Raw genomic sequence first — 26,219 nt, forward strand, 5'->3', positions numbered from 1 at the left:
AGAGAAAATTTGAACTGTACAAGTTAAACAGAGAAGGAAGACTTTATTCAAGACTGTTGCAGTAGGGGAGGGAGAGTTTGAACTGAACTCTGCTGAAATAAAAGGCATTAGGATTTTCAGCACTAAGGTGAGCTTGTGTAAAAGTACTGAAGAATGTTATCGGGGAGGTTATCCATTGTGATTAAGCCATAGGTGTTTCCTAATTGGTGCTTAATTTGCTCCTACCTTCCCATTGAGACGTGGAGATCGGGTCACTATCTTCCTAGATAATTACATTTCAAAGGAATGGCTCCCAGGTCCTTAGAAAAATGTTACTGTGTTGTAAAACTGGCGAGAAAATGGGAGATTTATATCTCAAATTGTCAGAGAAAGAATTTGCAATTGCAGGTTTTCTAAAATAAATGCTATAAGGAAAAACAGGTCAGAGGACTATAGTCAGGGAGAAACCTGTCTGAAGCTTAGTCAAGCTGAGGGGAAGGTTAAGACCTTAGTCAAGGACATCTACCTCTGTTTCTTCAAGCCAATGAAATTTTTTAAGAGCCAGAGAAGGACTTTTGTAGTTTAAAAGAGACTTAAGAAATAGAATATTGAATGTAAAACTTGGACGTTTTAATATAGACTGATCTGAACACACAAATTTCAAAAATACCAAGCTTGGTGTTTTCATAGTTTTGTTTTCTAACATATTTTTTGTTTTTCCTTTCTAAAATATGTATTATTGTTAATAAAGTTACTGCATGGTACTGTTGCAGATCTGTTTCTTATCTCCCATTTTTTGACTGCTCAGTACTTATTGAAGACATAGGGTAGCCAAGGAATGTTATAAATATTTATGGAAGATAAGGAATTTTATTTCATTTTTAAATTTTTTTAGAGGATTATTTGTGCTCAATATGAATTGAATATTATTTAACTAAAATAGTGTTTTAATAAGGATCATTTTCTGTTAATTATTGTTTAGAAGGAAGAGATATTGGGGACTAGAAAAATCACCAAAAAATGTCTAGCAATATAAGAAGGATGATATCATCAGGATCATACAAGGGTTCTGACAGTGGAAAGAAGCAAATATAAGATCAAAAGATGAAGAGCAAAAAAAAATGAATTGTCTCTTAGAGTCAAATCTTGAGATTAACAAAAAAGAAAAAAAATTCAAGTGTCAAATGGTATCTAAAACATCTGAGTAAATGCGAGGAGGTATATTTAACCATCATCATCTTCCTTTTACTACATTCTCTCTGGAACCTGAGACCCTGAGGCTTTTTTGCCTTGTGCTACTCTCATATAAGCACAAATCTGTAGGAATATCAAATTTTTCATATTAAGTGGCTTCTTTGTTGCATCTGATACAAGGACTGAAAAAATAAATCCAGTTCTACAAAGGAAGTTGCACATTATTTAAATGAAATCAAACCACTGCATCACTGTTTATAATGAGGCCTGTGACAATGCATTCTGTGCAAAATGTATGATTGACTTACTTTTGTATGAGATATCAGGTGACTGGCCCAGCTGAGCAGAGTCTTCACAGAGTGAATTGTGATGAAACTAGAGGCCACAAAAAAATAAAATAAACTTTCAGTTCTAAGAAGATGGATATAAATGTCCCTATGAGGCTCTTAAACACACTCACCATTTCACGTTTTTTTCTTGCCTTATTCCCTGTGTAATATGAATATTATATTAATAGCTACAGTGTTGTAAATGTATCATGTAGGGCCAAGAATACAAACTCAAAAGAATGAAAAATGCAAGAATTAAAGAAAAAAATATATTTAAATCCTTTTTCTATTACAATAGTGCTTTGCTCACTTTCATTAAAACTCAAGCCATGCTTCTAGCTATAAACCAGAGACAGTATTATTTATTTAAATATGACAGTATATCATTTAAATAAAATTGTACTGAAGAATTAATGCATACCTTGACCTGTTTACAAGAACAAATCTTCTTTTGAGCTATGGTTGTAGGGCTAATAAGTACAAAATAAAATGCTTTTCAAATTAAAATACATTATAATGTTGTAGCATATTATTAAGGAAGGTGATTACATATGTATCCATTCTTAAGCCTTAATAGAAAATTTTATTTTAGAGTTCATGTCATGGATCTCAAGTATTAATATGATTGCCAATAACAATAGTATTGGGTATTTCAGGAAATTTATCCCCCTGTGCAGTTCCATACATACATTTTTCATTGAAATCTCTGGAGTGTTAAAATAAAAATAGGGTATATTTAGGTAATAGTGGTTACTACTCAAAAACAATTGTCAAATATTAAATACATGGAACAACATAAATGTATTTTTCAAGATTTTTATTTCCTATGTGGGTATCTATCCATATAACTGAGTCTGCTTTTTTCAAAGTATATGAATGTGTGTACTGACAGTTTCTTTAAAAAAACAACTCTTGAAGGTTTGAAACAGTTGTAAGTTGAAGTTCATGAATTCTTATAAACTGTCAGAGTTACAATATCATATGTACGGCTTCTGTCAATTTTATTTCCTTTGTGCCTTAACCAGTATGGATCAAGAATCTTTTTTGATATTTATCTAAAACAAATGTAAAACATATAATTCCTTTTAACAGGTTTCATGAGCATCTTAATTTACTTTTATACAATTTTATTAACAAAGGCATGCATTTTTAAAGTTATTAAGTATAATACTAATTTTGGGTAAAAGCCAAAGAAAACAACCCCAAAAAACCCTCCTATCAAAATCTACTTAATTTTATATGTTAGAAAAATTAAATGTCTACTTTTGTAGTACTTCAAAAGTTTTGAAGTAAGTCTTCTTCCTTCAATCCAGAGAAATTATTCCAGAGAAAATGGAATGGGTATGAAACCCAGTGATAAGTAATCTAAAGTATTGGTGTGAAAGAACACTATTCTGAGAGAAATACTACCTTTGTGGGAACTAGAGTAGAAATAAGACAATTTTTTCAAAGAGGACACAATATCTAGGTAATTAAATCTAAAATATATACAGTATATATTTTTTCACCATTATATTAAGACCATTTATTGTGTTGGCCAAAAGGTTCCTTCGGTCTTTAAGTAAAAATAAAAGACACATTTTTCATTTTCACCAAGAACTTTGTTGAACAACGTATTTACCCTTTTGTTCCACTACCTTCTGCCATTTTTCAGACAACTTCATAATTCCATCTTCCTAAAATTTTTATCTTTTTGAGCAAAGAACTGTTCCAGGTACCTCTTACAGTCTTCCAGGGAATTGAAATTTTTTCCATTAAGAGAATTTTGTAAAGACTGAAATAAATGGAAATCTGAAGGTGCAATGTCTGGTGAATACGGCGGATGAATCAGAACTTCCCAGCCAAGCTGTAACAGTTTTTGCCTGGTCATCAAAGAAACATGCAGTTTTGCATTATCCTCATGGAAGATTATGCATTTTCTGTTGACTAATTCTGGATGCTTTTTGCCGAGTGCTGCTTTCAGTTGGTCTAATTGGGAGCAGTACTTGTTGGAATTAATCGTTTGGTTTTCCAGAAGGAGCTCATAATAGAGGACTCCTTTCCAATCCCACCATATACACAACATCACCTTCTTTGGATGAAGACTGGTCTTTGTGTGGTTGGTGGTGGTTCATTTTGCTTGCTCCATGATCGCTTTCGTTCCACATGATTGTACAGTATCCACTTTTCATCCCCCATCACAATTTGTTTTAAAAATGGAACAGTTTCATTATGTTTCACTAGAAAATCGCAGGTGGAAATATGGTCAAGAAGGTTTTCTTTCGCTTAACTTACGTGGAACCCAAACATCAAAGTGATTAACATAACGAAGCGTGTGAAAATGATTTTCAACGCTTGGTTTGGATATTTTGAGTATGTCGGCTATCTCCCGCGTGGTATAACATTGATTGTTCTCAACTAATGTCTCAGTTTGATCGCTATCAACTTCAACTTGTCTACCTGACCATGGAGCATTGTCCAGCGAGGAATCTCCAGCACGAAACTTTGCAAACCACTTTTGACACATTTGATCAGTCACAGAACCTTCTCCATACACAGCACAAATCTTTTTTTGTGTTTCAGTTGTGTTTTTACCTTTCTTGAAATAATAAAGCATAATAAGCTGAAAATGTTGTTTTTTTCTTCCTTCTTCAATATTAAAATGGCTACACAAAAATTCACCAATTTTAATGGTTTTTTTTTTTAATGCACCCTGATATGACAGCTTTCACCATACAATCTAACAAAATTGTTTCGAATGAAGTTAAAGACAACTAAGTGCTACTAGAGCCATCTTACGGAAAAAACCGAATGAACCTTTTGGCCAGCCCAATATTTACAGTTACTTCACAGCGTTTATCTTCTCTGTGTTGATTGAAAATGCAATTTTTTAAGAGAAGGGAGCTAAGCCTAAGATGGCTGAGAAGCCAGGCCTTGGGGTCAATAATGAGGGTTAAAACATTCAGTAGAATAGTAGGACTAGGGCCCTTAGTTACAACTGAGGACAAAATGACAACCATATAGGAAGAAAAAAGATACTTCCCATCAGGTAACTAAATCTCCCAGTGAAAGATTGTAGCAGAAGATGTCATATTTGAAGAAGTTATCCAGAAGACTAGTTCCTTCTTCTATGGTAAGACCAATTTCTTTTATTCTTTTCTTCAGTTGATTTTAAGGTTTTTGCTCTAAGGTGTCTAGCTTGAAAATAGTGCTCTGAAAGGTTTTGGATGACACGTTATACTTGATTGACACTTTCCTCAAAATTACCTATTAATCCATGTAACTACTGGTCTCAAATTTATTAGTACAAATTGGCTCCAAACGCAGAGCCATTAAGGCCAGGGACCATGTTGTAAGCATTGCTGTGTTGCTACTACTGAAAACAGTGGATGGCGCATCTCAGGGTCTAAGGCACCATGCATCAAATGGTAGCAACCCAGAGTCCATTCACTTTTTTTCTTTAATTTATTGACGCATAATTGATTTATAGTGTGTTAATTTCTGCTGTACAGCAAGGTGATTCAGTTATACATACATATACGTTCTTTTTCATATTCATTTTTAAATTTTTTAAAAATTTATTTATTTTATTTATTTACTTTTGGCTGCATTGGGTCTTCGTTGCTGCGTGCGGGCTTTCTCTAGTTGTAGTGAGCGGGGGCTTATTGCGATGTGCGGGCATGGGCTTATTGCAGTGGCTTGTCTTGTTGCGGAGCACGGGCTCTAGGCGCGCAGGCTTCAGTAGTTGTGGCACGTGGGCTCAGTAGTTGTGGTGCCCGGGCTTAGTTGCTCTGCAGCATGTGGGATCTTCCCGGACCAGGGCTTGAACCCGTGTCCCCTGCATTGGCAGGCGGATTCTTAACCACTGCACCACCAGGGAAGTCCCTTCTTTTTCATATTCTTTTCCATTATGTTTTATAAGAGGATACTGAAGATAGTTCCTTGTGCTATACAGTAGGATCTTGTTGTTTATCCATCCTATATATAATAGTTTGCATCTGCTAGTCCCAAACTCCCAATCCTTCCCTCCCCCACCCCCATCCCTCTTGGGAACCAGAAGTCTGTTCTCTATGTCTGTGAGTCTGTTTTTGTTTCATAGACAAGTTCATTTGTGTCATATTTTAGATTCCATATATAAGTAATATTATATGGTATTTGTCTTTCTCTTTCTGACCTACTTCACTTAATATAATAATCTCTAGATCCATCCATGTTGCTGCAAACGGCATTATTTCATTCTTTTTTATGGATGAGTCCATTCACTTTTGTTCCTTCTTTTTCATCTAGGAACTTTTCTATCTTCTTATATTCTATGTTATTCTTAGAGTCCCCAAAGTGTCACATATGCTCAAGGATATCCTCTGTGCTAAACTGGAGCATTCCCTTTGCATTTTTGTTAGGTGTTATCACCTCCGTTGTATACTACCATATTTTGTCACCTAGATTCTGACAGACATCACGTCCATCACTTGTTAAAGAACAGAATCTCCCATTAGGCACCTTATCACTACCAGATATTGCCAACACTAAAAGAAGAATCCAACCTAGAAATACCAAAGCAGACAAAGACATATAAATTAAAACTTTCATCTTATTAACCAGGTGGCCCCATTGTTTAGATCTTTCCCTCCCTATAAAACCCATAATCCTTAATAAATAGTGGGTTATCAAGAATGACAGGAAGATTAATCATCTAGCCATTTCCACAACATAAAGATGATAGATTTTGACATTTCCTAATGATCTTATCTTCTTGTGGAAGTTTAGTTTCTTATAACATATAGCACTTGCTAATTAAATTAGTTTAGGGAATATCTTCTGACAGTTTAGAAAGAAGGTTGAAAATCAGATCAGCATTTTCAAAACTGGTGTTGATTTGATACATCATAATAGCTGCTAGAATTTCATTTGATAGAAGGTAATTAGTTGTCATTTAAAAAAATACTCTTTGGTGAAATATGTTTGTGAAACACTGTATTATTATATATCTCCCTCCTGAATATTCAAAGTGAACATAAATAAAACAGTGGTTCTAAGATTTCCTACACCAGAAACATCTATTGACTTTTTTTAAAAAAACATTCTATTAATTAATTTATTTATTTATTTTTGGCTGTGTTGGGTCTTCGTTTCTGTGCGAGGGCTTTCTCTAGTTGCGGCAAGTGGGGGCCACTCTTCATCGCGGTGCGCGGGCCTCTCACTATCGCGGCCTCTCTTGTTGCGGAGCACAGGCTCCAGACGCGCAGGCTCGGTAGTTGTGGCTCACGGGCCTAGTTGCTTCGCGGCATGTGGGATCTTCCCAGACCAGGGCTCGAACCCGTGTCCCCTGCATTGGCAGGCAGATTCTCAACCACTGTGCCACCAGGGAAGCCCCCATCTATTGACTTTTAACACAGCATTTTTAAAACTTATTTGAGTATGGAAAATACTTTTGAATCATTGTTTCATGGAATGGGTATTAGCAAATTTTGGCTTAAAATGATGATGAATATGCTCAACAATGGCTAATATTAATAAAAAACATGAAATCAAAATTATACAATTTCTACATATAACCCAGGGAAAGGTAAAGATTCACATTATAATTTTCTAAAGTTTACAAATATAACAAAAGGGCTCTCTCCATAAATTTGAAGAATTTGAAAGAACTATGTATGTCTTGTAGAGGAAAACAGCGTAAAGAGAAAAGTCAAGGTACATTTAATACAGATCTTTGCCCCTTTTGGTTGTTTAAAAACACACATTTCATCTGAATACTCTTTTCTAGAGATCAGTACAACATACCAAAAATAAGGAGGTAAATCGACTCTCTTAGCATTTACAAGAGGATAAGGAGAATATATAGAATTTTATTAGATTTTTTTTTAATCAACACTGAAGGTGGATTGAAAAGTATGAACTAAGACTAAAGCCCAAGAAAGAACAGAAATTATTTGGATTTTGTCAAAAGAGTGGGACAGAAAATGGAATCAGTAGTAGAAACCTGGAGAATTAGTGAAACTCAGATCATGTAAAGTCTTGTTTACCGTCCAGAGGTATTTGTTCTTTATTGTCAAGGCCATGGGAAGAAACTCAGGGGGTTAGTAGAAGGGCATGATCATATTGATTTGTAGAAGGATCACACTGAATGCATCAGACTTTAGTGCACAAAGGTAACCACTGAGACAGGAATTGTGGTTTGAGTGATGCTGAGGTATGGTTAAAGTGAGCAGTTGTGGGGACTGAGGAATAGGGGAACAGTCAGATTTGAGTTAGTGACTGGATGGATGATAGTACTATTGATGAAGGTAGAGTTAAGATGTGGAACAAATATAAGGTGAGGGGGGAATATGATATCCAGTAAGGTCAGGTTCAACTTTTAGTATCTTGTAAAAAATACAGATATGAACTGCCATCAGATATATGTGAGTATCTTGAAAGCAAGGTGAGAAATATAGGGTGCAGATACAATATTAAGAATAGCTAATGCAGAAGCAGCATGTGTCTGCACAGATAAAAAGCTAGCAGAGACAGATGGTCATATTGAGAAGGTACCATCATAGAGAGGAGAACCAGAGCATAAAGATATCAAGAATAGAGGAATATTCTAGAAGGTGTATTGTGAAGCAGCCTCAACAAAGGGATCAAGTACAGTCAGTTCAGCAAAGGTTAGTTGAATTTGGAAATTAGAAACTCATTGCTACTTTGTATAAAGTATTCTGATATTGAAGTAAAGAAAAATTAAGTTGCAGGCCACGCTGAGCCGGCTCAGGGCTTTCCAAACACCAGGTCCCCTTATGTTCCTCTGCTGGGTCAGCTATGATAGCTATGAAGACCCTGAGCCCCAAGGCTGAGGTGGCCTGAGCCCAAGTGGCATTGGTGATCAACATCAGTGCAGTCTGGGGGCGCAGAACGTGCTGAGGACCCACTTGAGGCCTAAGGGCACCATGAAGATGCTTGTTTCTGATATTGGAGACATCGAGCTCACTAAAGATGGAAATGTGCAGCTTCATAAAATGCAAATTCAACACCCAACAGCCTCCTTAATAGCCAAAGTAGCAACAGCTCAGGATGACAAAACTGTCAGTGGTACCACTTCCAATGTCCTAATCATTGGGGAGCTCCAGAAGCAGGCAGATCTCTACATTTCTGAAGGTCTTTAGCCCAGAATGATTACAGAAGGATTTGAAGCTGCAGAGGAAAAGACACTTCAGTTTTTGGAACAAGTCAAAGTAAGCAAAGAGATGGACCAGGAAACACTTACAGATGTGGCCAGAACATCTCTACATACTAAAGTTTATGCTGAACTTGCTGATGTCTTAACAGAGGCTGTAGTGGACTCCATTTTGGCCATTAAAAAACAAGATGAACCTATTGACCTCTTCATGGTTGAGATCATGGAGATGAAACATAAGTCTGAAACCGATACCAGCTTAATCAGAGGTCTTGTTTTGGACCATGGGGCACGGCATCCTGATATAAAAAAGAGAGTAGAAGATGCATACGTGGGATAATTATTGTGTGAAGAAACAGCTTTTTCACTACTGCACTGTGATTGCCTCCAACATTCTACTAGTTGATGAGATCATGAGAGCTGGAATGAAGTCTCTAAAAGGTTGAATTGAAGTTTCCTTGTACCATGAAGACTCCACAGAGTGATCTAAGAATATAGCTATGGAATTTTTATCCAAGCTTCAGATGATTTTCAAAGGATTTTCTTTTCTTTTCCCATATAAAAAAAGGAGATAACACTGGCACTTATTCAGATTCTGAAGTTCTGAAATTATAATTACAGTATTTTTTAAATTGCACTTCAGTGTACACATATACAGAGGCCATACTTACCCAATAAACAGGACATTTTGCTTTAGCTTCAGTGATATAAAAATACATGTTAGGTAAGCATATGTTATCTACCTTGTTATTAAATACTCCTTGAAAAACAAAAACAGAAACAAAAAAAAGAAAAATTAAGTTGCAATAAATTTAGCTATTGACCTTCCAGATTAAGTACTTTTTAGAGAATTTTTTTTTTTTTGATGAGCTTTCTATAGAATTAACTGAAATTTAGTTTCTAGGGTTACAAAGTCTTCTGATATAGGAAAGTTTAGAAGATAAATTTTTCATTTATCTCTTTGTTATTTTGGTGAACAAAACTGGAACTGTTAGGCAAAATTAGAAATGTTAATTTAGAAGAAAATTACCGTAGAAAACTTCTTGTTCAGCCTTTTATTTACAGATTAGGAAACTGATGGATGGTGATGTGGTGGAAATGGAAAACACACCTAACTTAAGTTGTCTTAATTAAATAACCCTTCTTAAGTAATAATTTAATATAGTTTGAGACAGGCTATAATCTAGTATTAAAATGTATAAGAAATACGTGTTTTTAGTTCTGTTCACTGACACAAAGAGATTTGCCTCAACTCTGTAATAAAAATTGCATTTAATCATGACACTCTGTTGACATTTAGCAAGATGTCATCAAATAGGTAATTGAACTTAATCTTTTTCATGCTTTAATGTCATGGTGACAGTCTCAGTTGCACAGTGTGTAATAAAAATTAGAGATTAGAACTATTTTTTTCTGAATTTTTGTTCCTTCCAACCAAATGATATCAAAACAAATTAAAAAATAGAAAAATCACTACTACTGACTTGTAATAAATCTGAGCTTTATTTTTTTGTATTACTTTCTACTCGGAGTGATTTTTCTTTAGTGGAAACAAGAAACAATAAAAATAAAAAGAATAGATAGTCTTTCCCTGGAGTAGCCAAAAAGAGCAATTCACTGGTGACCACTGTAAATTGCTTTAGTACAATAAAAGATATTGATTCATTGGCACCACACAAAGAGTGAGGACTTACAACCGGAAAATGCTAGGAAGAGTTAGGGGATATGATATAAGGAGAATAAGTTCAGTAGTAAAATGGAATAAGGGAAAACACTAATATAATATTCTGTGGTGTAAAACTTCAGACCTGATGCAATATTTAAAAAGTAGCATGATTAAAAAATATGCACTACAGATAACATAAAGTACAACAGCAACAGTAAGCCAAAAACAAAGGGAGAAAAAGGATCCAAAATCAGCAGACCAAAAATAGAAGAGGATTACAGTTATGGGAATTGAGAATGAAGAGAGAAGCTGAGCTGAACAAGACTGACAGCAAAAGGATAATGAGAGGTGAAAAAGTTGAGAGGCAGTGCAGAGGGAAAGCAACAAGCTAACAAGACAGAAGGGAGGAAGCTGGTTGCAGAGTAATCAAAGAGTAGCAGCTGTATGATGACAGGAAAGATTGACAGTAAATCACACAAAAGGCGAAGGGGAAAAACCATCAGTCGGAAACACTGGTCGATGTAGGAGGGGGAAATGTTGGATTTGTTTGAAAACAAACCAATCTTTCTTCTAGTAGTGGAGAGACAAACAATATCATGTGTTTCTTAAGGGTTTGCTGCACTGATACATTAAACTTGGTGTCAAATTTCAGTAAAATGCACATTTAGAAAATATACTTATGAGCATATCTGGCATTTATTTTTGTGCATCTGCAAGATTTTGGTGTGTTTACTAAGCTCTACTAAGGAAGCCGTGAGTTTCAAGGTAGTTGAATGGGGAATTTGAAATTTGTAAGCATGTAAAAATGATTAGGTACAGTATAGAATGAACACTTAATCAGTTAAATTTCCCCAAAGTAAAATAGTTTTGACAGAGCTACTAAATTAAATCTGAACCCAAGAGATCAGTTCAATTAGATTAGTCTGCTTCTGGTTCAGACTGGGGGTGAGAGAAGGTTACAGATGACACTTTCAAACCTTAAATGAGTCCGATTCATCTGATGGAGTTGACTACTTTGTCCTGGTGAAATTCTCTCTTTTCATGGCTTGTATCACACTGTTATTTTGTTGTTTTAATTTTTTTTTAACTCCTTCCCACTCCTACCTCCTTCATCTCACTCTCTCTCTATATATGGAGGTATTTTCAACCCACTGTCTTTATATTCTCTGCCCTTCAAGCTCATCTACTTTTAGGAATGCAGTACTTAATCTAGGAAAATAACTCCAAACTCTGTATCACTCACTAGCTGTGAGCTTCCTCTAGATTTTCCCACAGAGTAGTGGGAAATTTCATTTTTCTACTTTGCTGTCTTGGCCACAATATAGCTGATTCTAAGCTTATTTTCCTTCACATTTTTTTTCTATTTATTCTGTGTTCTATTTTTACCCTTTTTTTTTTTTTTTCCTTCTGTTAATGACACGAGTGTCATCTCAACTGCCCAGACTTGAAACCTTGGAAAACTTTTCCTTCACCTTACCCCTCACAAGTCATGGGTTATAAGGCCTTTCAATTCTCCACAGTAATGCCACATATGATTCATTCATGCATTCATTCAGCAAATTCAACCTATTATTTTCTATGTAATTTTGATCACTACCTAGTAGCTGGGATATTGTTTCAAATGTCCCGTCCACATACCTTACCCCTTGAATTTTCTAGTGATGAAAAATAAAGAATAAAATATAGCAGTTTAAGTAGTATATGTTTCTCTTGGATGACATGTGAAAGTAAGCACATCTGTTTCCTCAAGCTCAGTAAAAAGCCACTCATTTCAAAACTTTGTTTGTAGCAAATTCTGGTTAAAAATAAGTTTTTTCTAGAGTTGTAATCCATTAAGTTTCCTGAACATACTGAATAACACCATTTTAAAGTATTCTGTCAATCATCAAATATGACCAAGCACTTGGAGTCAGGACTCCATGAAATGCCCTGTATGGCAGGGCTGAGGGGTGATACACGTTTGAAAGTCTATCTTACTCTCCAAAAATCCCTAAAATGCAATTTTTACAGCATTCTTTTAGAAATGGTTTTGCATGACCCAACGCTCATAGTCAAGTATGCTTTCGAAATATCACTTGTATTTTTTTTGCTTTCACCTCAGTAAAGCAGAAAATAATAATAATGAAAGAAAAGCAAAATAATGCTTGCAACCTCAACACTCAGGGAAACATTTTGAGTCTGAATGGGTCATGTTTTAGATTAAACAATCTGTAATTCCTCTAACCTTTCTGTGTAAGCAGCATTTTTGAGCCTATACATTTGTCTAACTAACTCCCCCCTTTCCTCCTGGAAGTCTTTCCACTCACATGTTTTGTGGATATTGGAATGGGGCACAATAGTCTAATATGGTTCTGCCCTTCCCATCTTTGTGTTTCACCTAAAACCCCTCATTTGAACGATCATGAGAGCCTCCTGATGTTTTCTTATGCTCTGGTTTTCCAATCCAGTCCTGTATTGTCTCTGGATTTATCATAGTATAAAAGTAAATTTTGTTCCATTGTTATTTCGAGCACACAATAAATGAACTAAATGACTGCCTAGATGTCATTAAATTCTTTAAATATCAGGAACATTTTCTAGATACATTCTACAATTAAGTATAACAAGTATTTACTAGAAAATGGAGACACTGAAGGATTAAATATATTGATAAATGGACAGTAGTTTTCTCCATTAGTTTTATCTAGTCAACTTGAAAAGACTGTCTGTAATTGCCTATGCTTGTTTCAATGCTCCAAAACAATTTAACTATTTTTGTCACTTCTACAATAATTTCCTGTTGACATATCAGGTGAAAACACAAGAGTGAACTCAAAGGTCAAGAAAGATTATATTGTTAGAGTATGGTTCTGGCACAAAAACAGAAATACAGATCAATGGAACAGGATAGAAAGCCCAGAGATAAACCCATGCACATATGGTCACCTTATCTTTGATAAAGGAGGCAAGAATATACAATGAAGAAAAGACAGCATCTTCAATAAGTGGTGCTGGGAAAACTGGACAGCTACATGTAAAAGAATGAAATTAGAACACTCCCTAACACCATACACAAAAATAAACTCAAAATGGATTAAAGACCTAAATGTAAGGCCAGACACTATAAAACTCTTCCAGGAAAACATAGGCAGAACACTCTATGACATAAATCACAGCAAGATCCATTTTGACCCAGCTCCTAGAGAAATGGAAATAAAAACAAAAATAAACAAATGGGACCTAATGAAACTTAAAAGCTTTTGCACAGCAAAGGAAACCATAAACAAGACGAAAAGACAACCCTCAGAATGGGAGATAATATTTGCAAATGAAGCACCTGAGAAAGGATTAATCTCCAAAATGTACAAGCAGCTCATGCAGCTCAATATCAAAAAATCCAACAACCCAATCGAAAAATGGGCAGAAGACCTAAATAGACATTTCTCCAAAGAAGATATACAGATTGCCAACAAACACGTGAAAGAATGCTCAACATCGCTAATCAGAGAAATGCAAATCAAAACTACAATGAGGTATCACCTCACACCAGTCAGAATGGCCATCATCAAAAAATCTACAAACAGTAAATGCTGGAGATGGTATGGAGAGAAGGGAACCCTCTTTCACTGTTGGTGGGAATGCAAATTGATACAGCCACTATGGAGAACAGTATGGAGGTTCCTTAAAAAACTAAAAATAGAACTACCATATGACCCAGCAATCCCACTAGTGGGCATATACCCTGAGAAAACCATAATTCAAAAAGAGTCATGTACCACAATGTTCATTGCAGCTCTTTTTACAATAGCCAGGACATGGAAGCAATCTAAGTGTCCATCAACAGATGAATGGATAAAGAAGATGTGACACATATATACAATGGAATATTACTCAGCCATAAAGAGAAACGAAATTGAGTTATTTGTAGTGGGTAGATGGACCTAGAGACTGTCATACAGAGTGAAGTAAGTCAGAAAGAGAAAAACAAATACCGTATGCTAACACATATATATGGAATCTAAAAAAAAAAAAATGGTTCTGAAGAACCTAGGGGCAGGACAGGTATAAAGACGTAGACGTAAAGGATGGACTTGAGGACACGGGGACAGGGAAGGGTAAGTTGGGATGAAGTGAGAGAGTGGCATGGACTTATATATACTACCAAATGTAAAATAGATAGCTAGTGGGAAGCAGCCGCATTGCACAGGGAGATCAGCTCGGTGCTTTGTGACCACCTGGAAGGGTGGGATAGGGAGGGTGGGAGGGAGACGCAAGAGGGAGGAGATATGGGGATATATGTATATGTATAGCTGATTCACTTTGTTACAAAGCATTAACTAACACACCATGGTAAAGCAATTATACTCCAATAAAGATGTTAAAAAGAAAAGATTATACTGTTAGTATAATCCAGTTCTCTTCTGTCACCAAATATTTATCAATGTCTCTGATTTATAAGATCTCTTGTTTTTCATGTAGCAAGTTTATTTTCTTTCTTTCTTTCTTTTTCTTTCTTTCTTCTTTCTTTCTTTCTTTCTCTCTTCTTTGTCTCTCTCAGTCTGTCTTTGTCTCTCTCTCATCACATGCAAACACACACACACACAAACAACCCTGTCCCAGAGAGGAATTACCTTTTATTTGTCTGACCAGATTGTTGCCTGTTGTAACAAACATGTTAAGTTTTTGAATTAGACTCATGGGATTCAGTTGACATACCCCAAACCAAAGCTTACTAATAATCCCAAGTGCAGGCAACGACCATGCACATTCTTTTACTGGAGAAGTCTGGGACCTACAAATACAACTTCTGATTAAGGAAAAAAAGATGTCTTTTTGTCTCTCACTTTAGGACAAATTTTGGTTCTAAAATTAACATGCAGGATGGTCACTTCAGAAAGAAACATTACTCATGCAGAGGAAACCATTTCAATTATTATCTCCTTCTCATACCTCAATAATTACACAGATTAGGTTATATTTTCTGGCTAGCCATGGCCCCATTAATTCATAAATTCCATATTTATTTATAATAGTGATATAAGAGCAAACAAATCCTTTGGGTAATATTTTATATAATAATAGAAAATACCAAGAAAGTTATGCAGATCCAGTACCTTTCACCAGCACAGCTTTATCCAAAAGTGAATCCAATGTGAATCAGAAAGCACGTAGGAGGGTCATACTCACTCCCACTTCTCACAGTCCCCAGCACTCCACATGGTCTTAAGCATGGCTGCTTCCCACTTACACGTTAACTCCCTGAATTCTGAAGTCAAATCCACTTGAGACCCCTTAAAAAAAGAGAAATTGTCTCTTTTCCAAAGCTATTCCTCAAACTTGTGCTCAGAATATTAATTGACCTCTTTTTGTATTGAAAAGAGCATGCTTTGCTTTCATCACTCCCCTTGGCCTAAGAGCTCACTCAAGCCTCACTTATTTTAAAATGACCATCCCTTAAAGCTGAGAGTAAAACAAACAGCTAAGAGCAGGGGTAAAGGCAGTAAAATCAACTAATTAATGTTCAACATTAGTCATTCTTCCACAAGTGTTTAATGGATATCCACTAGTCAGTATTTAAGAAAGCACAGACTATTTCTATTTAAAAGAGTAAAAGGGGCTTCCCTGGTGGCGCAGCGGTTGAGAGTCTGCCTGCTAATGCAGGGGACACGGGTTCGAGCCCTGGTCTGGGAAGATCCCACATGCTGCGGAGCAACTAGGCCCGTGAGCCGCAGCTACTGAGCCTGCGCGTCTGGAGCCTGTGCTCCGCAACAAGAGAGGCCGCGACGGTGAGAGGCCCGTGCACCGCGATGAAGAGTGGCCCCCGCTTGCCACAACTAGAGAAAGCACTCGCACAGAAACGAAGACCCAACACAGCCAAAAATAAAAAATAAATAAATTAAAATAGTAAAAGAAATGAATTCTTAGCAATTTAAAATACAATTAAAGAAGAATGTATTTATGTCTAAAACTTCACTCCTTACATAAACATAAAGTTTTAGTGCTTGGAAAGAACACTAGTTAATTTCTTCTTTCAGTAGCAAAGAAACTGAGGCCCATAATGGAAAACCAAATTGCTCAATTCATGATTTATGCTCGATTCACGCTTGTATTATAAGCCATGTCTTCTTCTCAATGATTAATACGTTTTTATTGAATACTTATTATATTTCAGGCAATAGGTAGCAGAGTAAAATGCTCACAACGAAGCCATCCTAATGATTCCTTTCCCTCCATTGAAAGAAACGGCCTGCCCTAGATACTGAAAAACACTTTGGTTCAGTCCTCACTTTCTATTTTCTACTCTTCCCAGTCTCATTTTTCAAATTGAAACTGCTTTATTATCGTTCTTCCTCTCTAACATTTTAATGGCATATACATATGCCATTAAAATATTTATATATAAATATAAATAATACATTTATAAATAGAAAAATGTTTTATATATAAAGTGGATAAGTTTAGCTTAATGCTGTATTTGCCTCATAAAAGTCAAAATTTTTAAAGCATGTTTTTCTTAAAAAAACATTTAGGCATATTATGCCTTATAATTTTGCTAAAACTGCATTTTAGTATGAATGCTCAATAAGTAATATTCGTAATTTTAATAGCTTGTGTATAAGGAATATATTGAATTAAATTATAACTCATTTAAGCCTCTTATTATAAATCTCCATAGGTTTTAATAATTTATAAAATAAGCATCTTTTGGCCAGAGTGTTTTCTCACTTTGTACACGTTTGATGTTAAATACAGAATGGAGATTCTAGCTTATTCTTTTATTTAAGATTTCTAACGGGCTTCCCTGGTGGCGCAGTGCTTGAGAGTCTACCTGCCAGTGCAGGGGACACGGGTTCGAGCCCTGGTCTGGGAGGATCCCACATGCCGCGGAGTAACTGGGCCCGTGAGCCACAATTACTGAGCCTGCGCGTCTGGAGCCTGTGCTCCACAATAAGAGAGGCCGCGATAGTGAGAGACCCGCTCACCGCGATGAAGAGTGGCCCCCGCTCGCCGCAACTAGAGAAAGCCCTCGCACAGAAACGAAGACCCAACACAGCCATAAATAAATAAATTAAAAAAAAAAAAGATTACTAAGAGCTTATAACCAATTAACATTCACTAATGTTGCATGACTCAATAAATCTATATATTTTCAATATGATGAACTGATACTGTGAAGATATCCTCAAAAAGATCAAGAAGAGAAGAACAGTTTATCACTAAACTGTCCATCTAAGAATAAAATCTTGGCTTTCTTCCCTGTAGCACTAGTCTTCTCTAGTTAATTTAGTTGGCTTGTATCAAATGACTTGCAGGCTGACCTAATCTCTAAATATTGCTCTGTAATCTCTAAATATTGCTCTGTGAAATGTTCTGTACTTCGTGTCTTCTATTTACTTTTGTGGAGTCGATATTTCTTTACTCAACTGCAAACCTAGTTTTGTATTCCCTTGTTACTTTCCTTAGCAGAGCTAACACTATATTATTATTATTTTTTAAACTGTAATAGTTGACTGCTGCCCTGCAGCCCCTAACCACCTCAATTCCCCCTTGGTTTTCAAACAAAAAGGTTGGAAATGCACATAACTTCAACTTTCACAAATTCATTGAACCTAAAAAGCTAAGAAAACTTTGTTAAATTCTGGAGCCACAAACAAGACAAAGTCTAAAGCAGTTGAGAAATATAACAAAGAATTAACAGTCTCACTGCATGAAGAAATCAAAGTGGAAGAACAAAAAGGATACCTAAAATAGAATGGAAAGTGGATAATAAATGTGTTTTATGTGTATTAATTAAAATAGAGTTCTAATCTCTAGCTTTCAAGTATCTACCTATACACTTATAAATAAGAATTCTTACTTTTTTTAAAAAATTATTTTAAACTATGGAATGTGTTAGACCAAGCTCTACATTTCCAATATTTTTCTACTTTTTCAATATTATTACCATTATTTTGGAGTTGATAATTTATTTCCAAATAACTCAAATACTTTATTTACTTTTTGAAAATTTCATGAATAAGTGGGACTTTAGAAACTGTTTGAATGAGAAAGGAATACAGCATAGTAATTTTTTTCTTCAGGAAAATATTTAAACTTAGATGACTGGAAGATGCACTACGAAATGAACCCTAAATAAAGTACAAACGTTTGAAATTGGTTGAAGGCCAAGGAAATACTTTATTTAGAATTCTCTTTACATTATATGCAATTATTTTGTTAAATGTGTCGCATTTTATCTTGTATACTATGACTTTGTGTCTTAACTCTAAACCCTAAGCTCTTTGAGTAGAGGATTAATAGCTCAGTTTCTATTTCTTGTTCTGCAGCATTTAGCATGGTGCTTTATTAATATTACTATGGTGAATGGGATCAGAAAAGAAAGAGAAATAGAAAAAAAGGGAGGAAGAGAGAAAATCATGTTAGTTAGATAATTATATGAAAGTATAGTGAAAGAGAGGTTGGCAATGATACATAAATTAGGACAGAAACAATAGAAATATTTGAGATGGTCAGGAGGACAATGTAAGCAAGTATCTTATTTCTGGGGAAGCATATTTCTAGTGTCTCTTTAAGAGACACAAGAAACATAGATTCTGTTTAGAAACCAAGAGGAAGTATATCTACATGGCAGTATATATGTTTGTCACTGCATATCATAGCCTGGATATTCAAATTGTAGGTAATAACTGGCTTAAAATTGTAAGGTTTTCTTTCAGTTCCATCATTGAAACACAATTAGTAACTAAAGATAAGTTACCTTGCACTTTTAAAATGTGGACTTAATCAACATTGAAATAACAAGCATAAGACTGTGTTTTTAATAAGTAAACCAGTCACTTTTTTATTGAAAAACAGCTACTTAAAAAGAAGCAACTTAAAGTATTTTCTTTTCACTTTGAAAATTAAGTGGACACACACACACACAACAGCAAAGGAAGGATATTACATAGAACTATATAATGTGAGAATATGTTCCTATTAGAGTATATGAATAAATTGTCTTTTCCAACATTATATACAATAACAGTCAAATATCTGTTATGGGGAAGAAAATAAATTTTTTAAATGGGCAGTCATAGATTAATACAACAACAATACAACTGCATTTGCTTCATAGAAGTCAGGACTTTAAAAAGAGTTATGCTAAATAAGTAATATACAGTATTTTAATGATTTAAGTGTGTAGGGAGTGTGTGATGAACTGAGTTAGAACTCACCTGAGCCTTTTTCTGTACATCTCCATATGTTTTTATTTTTAAAAATTTGTAAAAAGAGCAAGCACCCTTTTGCCTAGGGTATTTTCTCACCATATCATTTTAATATTTTATCTATAGAATGGAGATTCTAGTTTATTTATAATTACTAGGGACTTAAAACAAATAATATTTTATTCATGTTAGCCTTCTCAGTACATCTATATACTTCAATAATATGACATAGTACTAAGAAGCTATTCTCAAGAAGGTAAAGAAGAGAAGCGTGTTTTATCACTAAATTATCCGTCTATAGCATAACATCCTGAGCTCTCCACTGCAAAAAAAGATGGTCAGTGAAATCAAACAATCCTCTCATGCCAAAAGTTAATGGTGAAAGATTACATTATAGGACTTTAAAAACATTTTATAATAGACTTTATTTTTTAGAGAAGTGTTAGGGTTACAGAAAGATTGTGCAGAAAGTACAGGTTTCTTTATGCCCCTCACCTCATTCCTTTCACTCAGGCCTTTTCATTGTCCACAGTTATATGTCAAAAGTTCCCATATTTGGAAAAAATTCCCATAATAGGCAATTATCACTAAAAGCAATCTGGGGACTTCCCTGGGGGCGCACTGGTTAAGAATCCGCCTGCCAATGCAGGGGACAAGTGTTCGAGCCCTGGTCCTGGAAGATCCCACATGCCGTGGAGCAACTAAGCCCGTGCGCCACAACTACTGAGCCTGCGCTCTAGAGCCCGTGAGCCACAACTAATGAGTCCACGTGCCACAACTACTGAAGCCCATGTGCCTATAGTCCGTGCTCTGCCAACAGGAGAAGCCACCGCAATGAGAAGCCTGCACAACAACAAAGAGTAGTCCCCACTCGCTGCAACTAGAGAAAGCAGCAACGAAGACCCAACGCAGCCAAAAATAATTAGAAAAAAATAAAAATAAAAGTAATCTGTTAACAGTCCACAGGTCTTCATTTTCATTACAATAATTCCAACATAACCTTGTCTTCAAGGAAAACTAATTATTTTACATAATTTATATATTTCCTAAGAACAAGATATTTATATGCACAAAGAATCATTGCTGAAAGAAAAACATTGTATTTTATTCAGGAGGACACTTTTGAATCATGTTTATGCATTTTAATTTCAGCATGAAATGGGTCATTTTTTAATAACCTAGGTAAGCCTAACTTTGTGTGACTCACTACAGTATTTCATTTTTGAGTATAAGGGACTTAAATTAACCAAATGACATAGAAGTGTTTATCTGTGATGTGAATGGAAGGTGAAAATAGTTTTACAAACATTATTAACTCCTCCAACACGTATCAAGATAAGGATAGGAATAAAGCTACAGCATGCATTAAGTCCTAGAATATTGTGTAGGATGGTATAATATTGTGTTAGGAGAAGTGTATCTATCTCCTCCCTCCTCTAAGAAGTAATATGTGACCTTGGGCAAGTCTCTTAACTCTCAGATCCTCCATTCCTTTCCCTGTGAAACAAAAAGTTTAGCATGGATAATTTCAAAGTCTATTGAGTCTTAAAAATCTGCCCACCTTTAGAAGTCCATACTTATGGCAAGAACACTTTGAATCAAAATAAAATAAGCTAGCACATTAAAAAAAAATTATTTCTTTTTTAGGAACATATTTCAGAGTGATCATTTTATAGATGAAGTCAGTTAATGTTAATTTTATGCTTTGAAGAAAATTCCAGTATTAATGGTCAATTACTGAAAAGTGACCTGGGATGCTCTATGTTAATACTGGTCGAAAATTTCTTGGCATTCCTTTATGTGCAATGACTTTTACTGAGAGAAACAATATAACAATTATATTTTAAAAGTTATGAAAAAGGACAAGGTTTTTTTCCCTTTCTTTTACTACATAGGATTTTATGGAACTTTACTTCGCAAAAGATAATCAGTGCCCCAGGGAATTAGCAGCATTCATTTTGCCTATTAATTCTCCTAATATCTTTGTGCTCTGATTGTTTTAGTAGCTTTCATTTGGTCTCATTTTTAAATGTCTTATTTGTATAACCTTATGAGAAAGAAAAGCAGTAGCCAGATTTTTTTTTAAACCCATCTGTAATTAGTTTGATCTGTGATAGTTAAAAGCTGCTAAAATACCCCCCAATATTCAAATCTTTTCATAAATTGATCTACCACAAGCATCACAGATTCATAAATTATATTATTTTTCTTCTTTAATTTTTAAAATTAATTTGTAAAGATTTTTTGAAATGTAACAAAAATGATATAATTCATTATATTTTTACCTACCTTGTTCTTGCTCCAGAAAATATGAAAATGATTTAACTCATTATTAATATTACATTAAATGAATTAGCTCTTAAAATTGTATTATATTTTAGCAAGATGTTTGCAGTCTGTTATACAATTTAAGCCAACACTCTTTCTTCTCTGTAAGTTTTTCATGTTTTCTCATCCAAAATTCATGGGATTTTACTGGACTCTATGAATATTACTATTGTTCTATATAAAGAGATTGGAACCTAACTGGTAAACAACAGTATTACATATGACCCTTTCAAGTTCACACTAAATGGCAGATTTTTCTGAGTGACTAACATGGCTCATGTTTTAAAAAGGGCAACATTGGATACTGTATTTTTGTTTTTAGGATTCATGGGCAGTAACCCATGCTCATGGATTCCAAAAGGGCGTAAATTATACCTTATGACTACTCAGGCTGCTCAGAAAATTTTATTCATCCTTCACAAAGGATACTTATGGTTTTCTTGATGTGTTCAAGCTCTATATATATTTTAAGAGGATTTTCTTAAAATATATATACATAGTTGTTTTTAATTCTAAGAAATGATAATACAGATGCTAAAGTCACATAAGTATACATGACATACACTTTTAGAAATGAGGATTTTTCATTTTACATTTTATATTATCAAAAAAATGAAAAACCATTTTCTCATTATCTGTTACATGAATCAGAAACAAAAGGAGTTATCAAAGTATAACAGAGTCTACTAATTAGCTGGGCATAGAAATGTCTATTGTAAATAAGTCTATGTTTTCTATATAACATACAATAGTCCAACTTGTAGAGTAAGCCAGAAATAAAAGGCTGAGTGATATATATTGACAAACAAAAGCAGAGAAGGCTATCTCAAGTCCTAGCTGTGTTTCTTGTAGCATTTTGCATGTTTTTCATGTACAGTTGTGGATGATTCGTGAACTCAACTCAGAATCTTTGCACTTGTCTTCTTGGAGCATCCTTCCTCCAGTTATCTGAATGGCTCTATCCCTCCCTTCACTCATTTGGGTTCTGGTCAAATGACACCAGACATATTTATTGATTCTCTTTCTAAAATAATATTCTCTTCCATATTACACTCTATTGTAATCATCCTGCTTTATCTTTTTTTTTTGAATAAATATTTTATTTTGAATTAATTTTAGACCCACAGAAAAGTTGCAAAGGTAGTACAGCAAGTTCCTGTATAAACATCACCCAGTTTCAGCTTCCACTGATGTTATTGCCTTGTATTACAGTGGTACATTTGTCAAACTAAAACAAAAACAAAATACAACAAAACAAAACCCTGATGTTAGTATGTTACTATTATCAAAATGTAAAACTGTTCAAATTTCACCAGTTTTTCCATGAGTATTCTTTTTGTCCTCTAGGAACCAGTCCAGGGCACCACACTGCATTTAGTTGTCAAGTCTCCATTGCTCCCTCTGGTCTGTGAAAAGATTTCAGTCTTTCCTTATTTTTCATGACCTTAACAGTTTTGAGGATTGCTAGTCAGGTACTTAGTCCCTCAGTTTGGGTTTGTGTAGTTTTCTCATGATTAGACTGGAGTTATTATTACTATTATTTTGGAAAAAAACAAACTTTTAAAATTTCTGAAAAGGCTATCATAATATATACTTATTTTATATCTATATATCATAGAATTTCTTCTTCTAGGAAGAAACTTCTCTCTAATTTCTCTCTCTCTCTGTCAGTCTGTCTCGATTTCTACCCCTTTCTCCTTATATCCCTTTGTCCCTCTTTCCTTCTTCATCTGTTTTTCTTTCATTTATTTCTATATATTTTAATTGCTTATAGGTACATAATCTGCTTTACCACTCATGTTATTATAAATGCATTATAATTATATTTTTAAGCACCTTATTTGGAAGGCTGTTTGCATCCTGCTATACATACAACAGTGAACAAATAGTATATCTGACTACATGAGGGTTAAATCCATGAAAGAGGACATAAATATCAAATAGTTAGGTAAACAGAGAATGTTGGATGGTGGTAAGGGTGTTAGAGAAAACATAAAAACAAGGGTGGGTGAAATGCTAATTTAAATAAGATGGTCAGTGAAGAATTTATAAAATGATCTTGGGGGGGAGGGAACAAAATGAATACAGGGAATATTGCATGGGAATCCATGAGGAAGTCCAAGTAGAAGGAAGAGTACTTTCAGCTGCCCTTGAATGGAGAAATGCTTTGTGTGTTTAAAGACCATCGAAGAGAATAATGTGGCTAGACAGGAACGACTGGGTGAGTAGTCAAAGTTGAGATCAGAGAGATGATTCAAGTGCAAATTATGTAAGTTCTTGTAGGCTAGTTTATGGACTTTTACTGTGAGTGAGATGGGATGCTGTTAGAAGATTTTGTTATTATGTGACTTAGATTTTTTTAATTGCCACTTGGAAAATCCTAGACTTTGCTTGAGTGAACAGCAAGGGAAAATCAGAAAGAGAAGCTAAGAGTTATTACAATAATCCAGCTGAGGAACACTTGTGGATTGTACAAGTGTATTAGTAATAGAAGTGATAAGTGGTCAGATTTTGGATAAATTGTTAAGTTAGATCCAACAGCATGTATGATGGAATGGTGCTAGAGATGAATTAAAGATGCTGTCAGAACTTTGGGCCTAAAGTAATAATTACCTTACCATTTATTGAGAAAGGAAAGAGTTCAGAAGAGGAAGGGGTGCTTTAGAAGAGCGAAGATAAGTATCAAGATTTTGATTTGGGACATTTTCAATTTGTGGTACTTACTAGACATTAACTGACAATGTCATTTAGGAAGCTGGTTATGAGTCTAGAGTTCAGATAAGATGTTCTTTCTGAGGGTATAAATTTGAGATTTATCAGAATATAAATAAAATTTAAAGCATGCACTCTCAATAGGGGCGATATCTCCATCAAGGAAGTGAAAATTGATTCTTAGAGGGTGGAAAAATCTTTGACGTTACAGTGTTCTGTGGCCCTCCATAGTTCAAACCTATATGACAAATTCATATTCTTAATATTTGATTTCTCTCATTAGAGATAATGTAAATTCAATTTAATTTTTCTCCTTAGGGAGATACTAATGGAAACAAATGTTTTAGAAACACTGATTTAAATTTATAAAATTTGATCTGATTATCTAAAACGTGAGTTCAGATAAAGAATAGAAAATTCTAAAGAATGATCCCTGGGGCACCATAAATTATAGAAGTTCAAGAAATAATAAAGAACCAGTAAATGAAATGAAGAAGGATTGGCCAGGGAGGTAGCAAGAAAACAAAGTGCTGTCCTATATATCAGGTGAAAATGTTTTTCAAGAAAGAAGGAATAATAGAGAAAATATGTTGAGGAAAACCTTATCAACAATTCTTTGGAGTATTTTATTGGGAAGGAAAAGAAGAAAAGGCACATTAATTGGAGGCACATTAATTTGTTTAAAAGGCACATTAATTTGTTTTTTGGTAAATAATGAGATATTACTGTGTATTTGTATGCTTATGATAATAATGCAGTAGAGAGAATAAACTGATATGAACAGAAGAGAAGCCAATATCTGGATTAATATATTGGAGTAATTAAGTAAGCATTGATTCTAATGAGTATGAAGTTTTGGCATTAGCTATAAGCACAATTACAATATCCTTAATTACAGGAGAGAGAAAAACACTGCAGCCACAGAAGAAGATATATTGATATGTGGCAGTGATAGCCTTTGGAACACTTCTCTCTTTACTTTTATATTCTCTACAAAATAAAAACAAAGTCATTTAGTGATAGTGAAGCAGACAGAGTGTGCTGGAGTTTTGGAGAGACGGAAAGGCACGCAATAAACTTCAAGGAGAAGAGAAAACTTAACGAGGAAAATATAATATGATTTCAGGAAGTTTTGGTGTCCTATTTGAGATTGAGGATCATTAACTAAAGTGAGCTAACTTACTATGGTTTTATGTTTTCCTCTAGCCACAGTTATCTGCTTAAGCAGAGGCTGAGAATATGTGGAATTTTGTATTTGTTTTTATTTTCAGAGGACAAAGAAAATGGGGTGAGGGTTATGCAAGGAAGTGATTGTAATGATGAACAATGGAATCTAGAATGCATAAAGAAGAAATGAAAACATGAAGGAACAGGGCTGGGAAAAATTGGGAAGATCAATGGATGGCATTGAGAACCACAGGAACTGAGAAATTATTTGAAGTCAATTGTGGTGTTGACATGGAAAAATAGACGGTGATAGTTAGAAATTAGGATATTTGAAATTTAAATTTTGAGAAAGTATTAGGTATTGGTAATGTCAAATTCTAGAACATTATCATTTGTATCAGGGGCCCAGGTGAGGTGGAAGACATATTCATAGCAGGGGGAAGTTCAGGGTTCTAAGAACAATCGATATGAAAAGACTATGTGCTTAGTTATTAAAACACCAAGAACCATGACAGAGTAGTGTT

At 34.7% G+C, this 26,219-nt stretch overlaps 1 pseudogene; it reads left to right on the forward strand.

The window, feature by feature from the left end:
* The first annotated feature begins 8,279 nt into the window (after nt 1-8,279).
* Nucleotides 8,280-8,974, forward strand: LOC103019207 (T-complex protein 1 subunit zeta-like; annotated as a pseudogene).
* The last annotated feature ends 17,245 nt before the right edge of the window (nt 8,975-26,219 follow it).

The sequence above is a fragment of the Balaenoptera acutorostrata genome, chromosome 18 (assembly GCF_949987535.1).
Source record: "Balaenoptera acutorostrata chromosome 18, mBalAcu1.1, whole genome shotgun sequence".
In the NCBI taxonomy this organism is placed as follows: Eukaryota; Metazoa; Chordata; class Mammalia; order Artiodactyla; family Balaenopteridae; genus Balaenoptera; species Balaenoptera acutorostrata.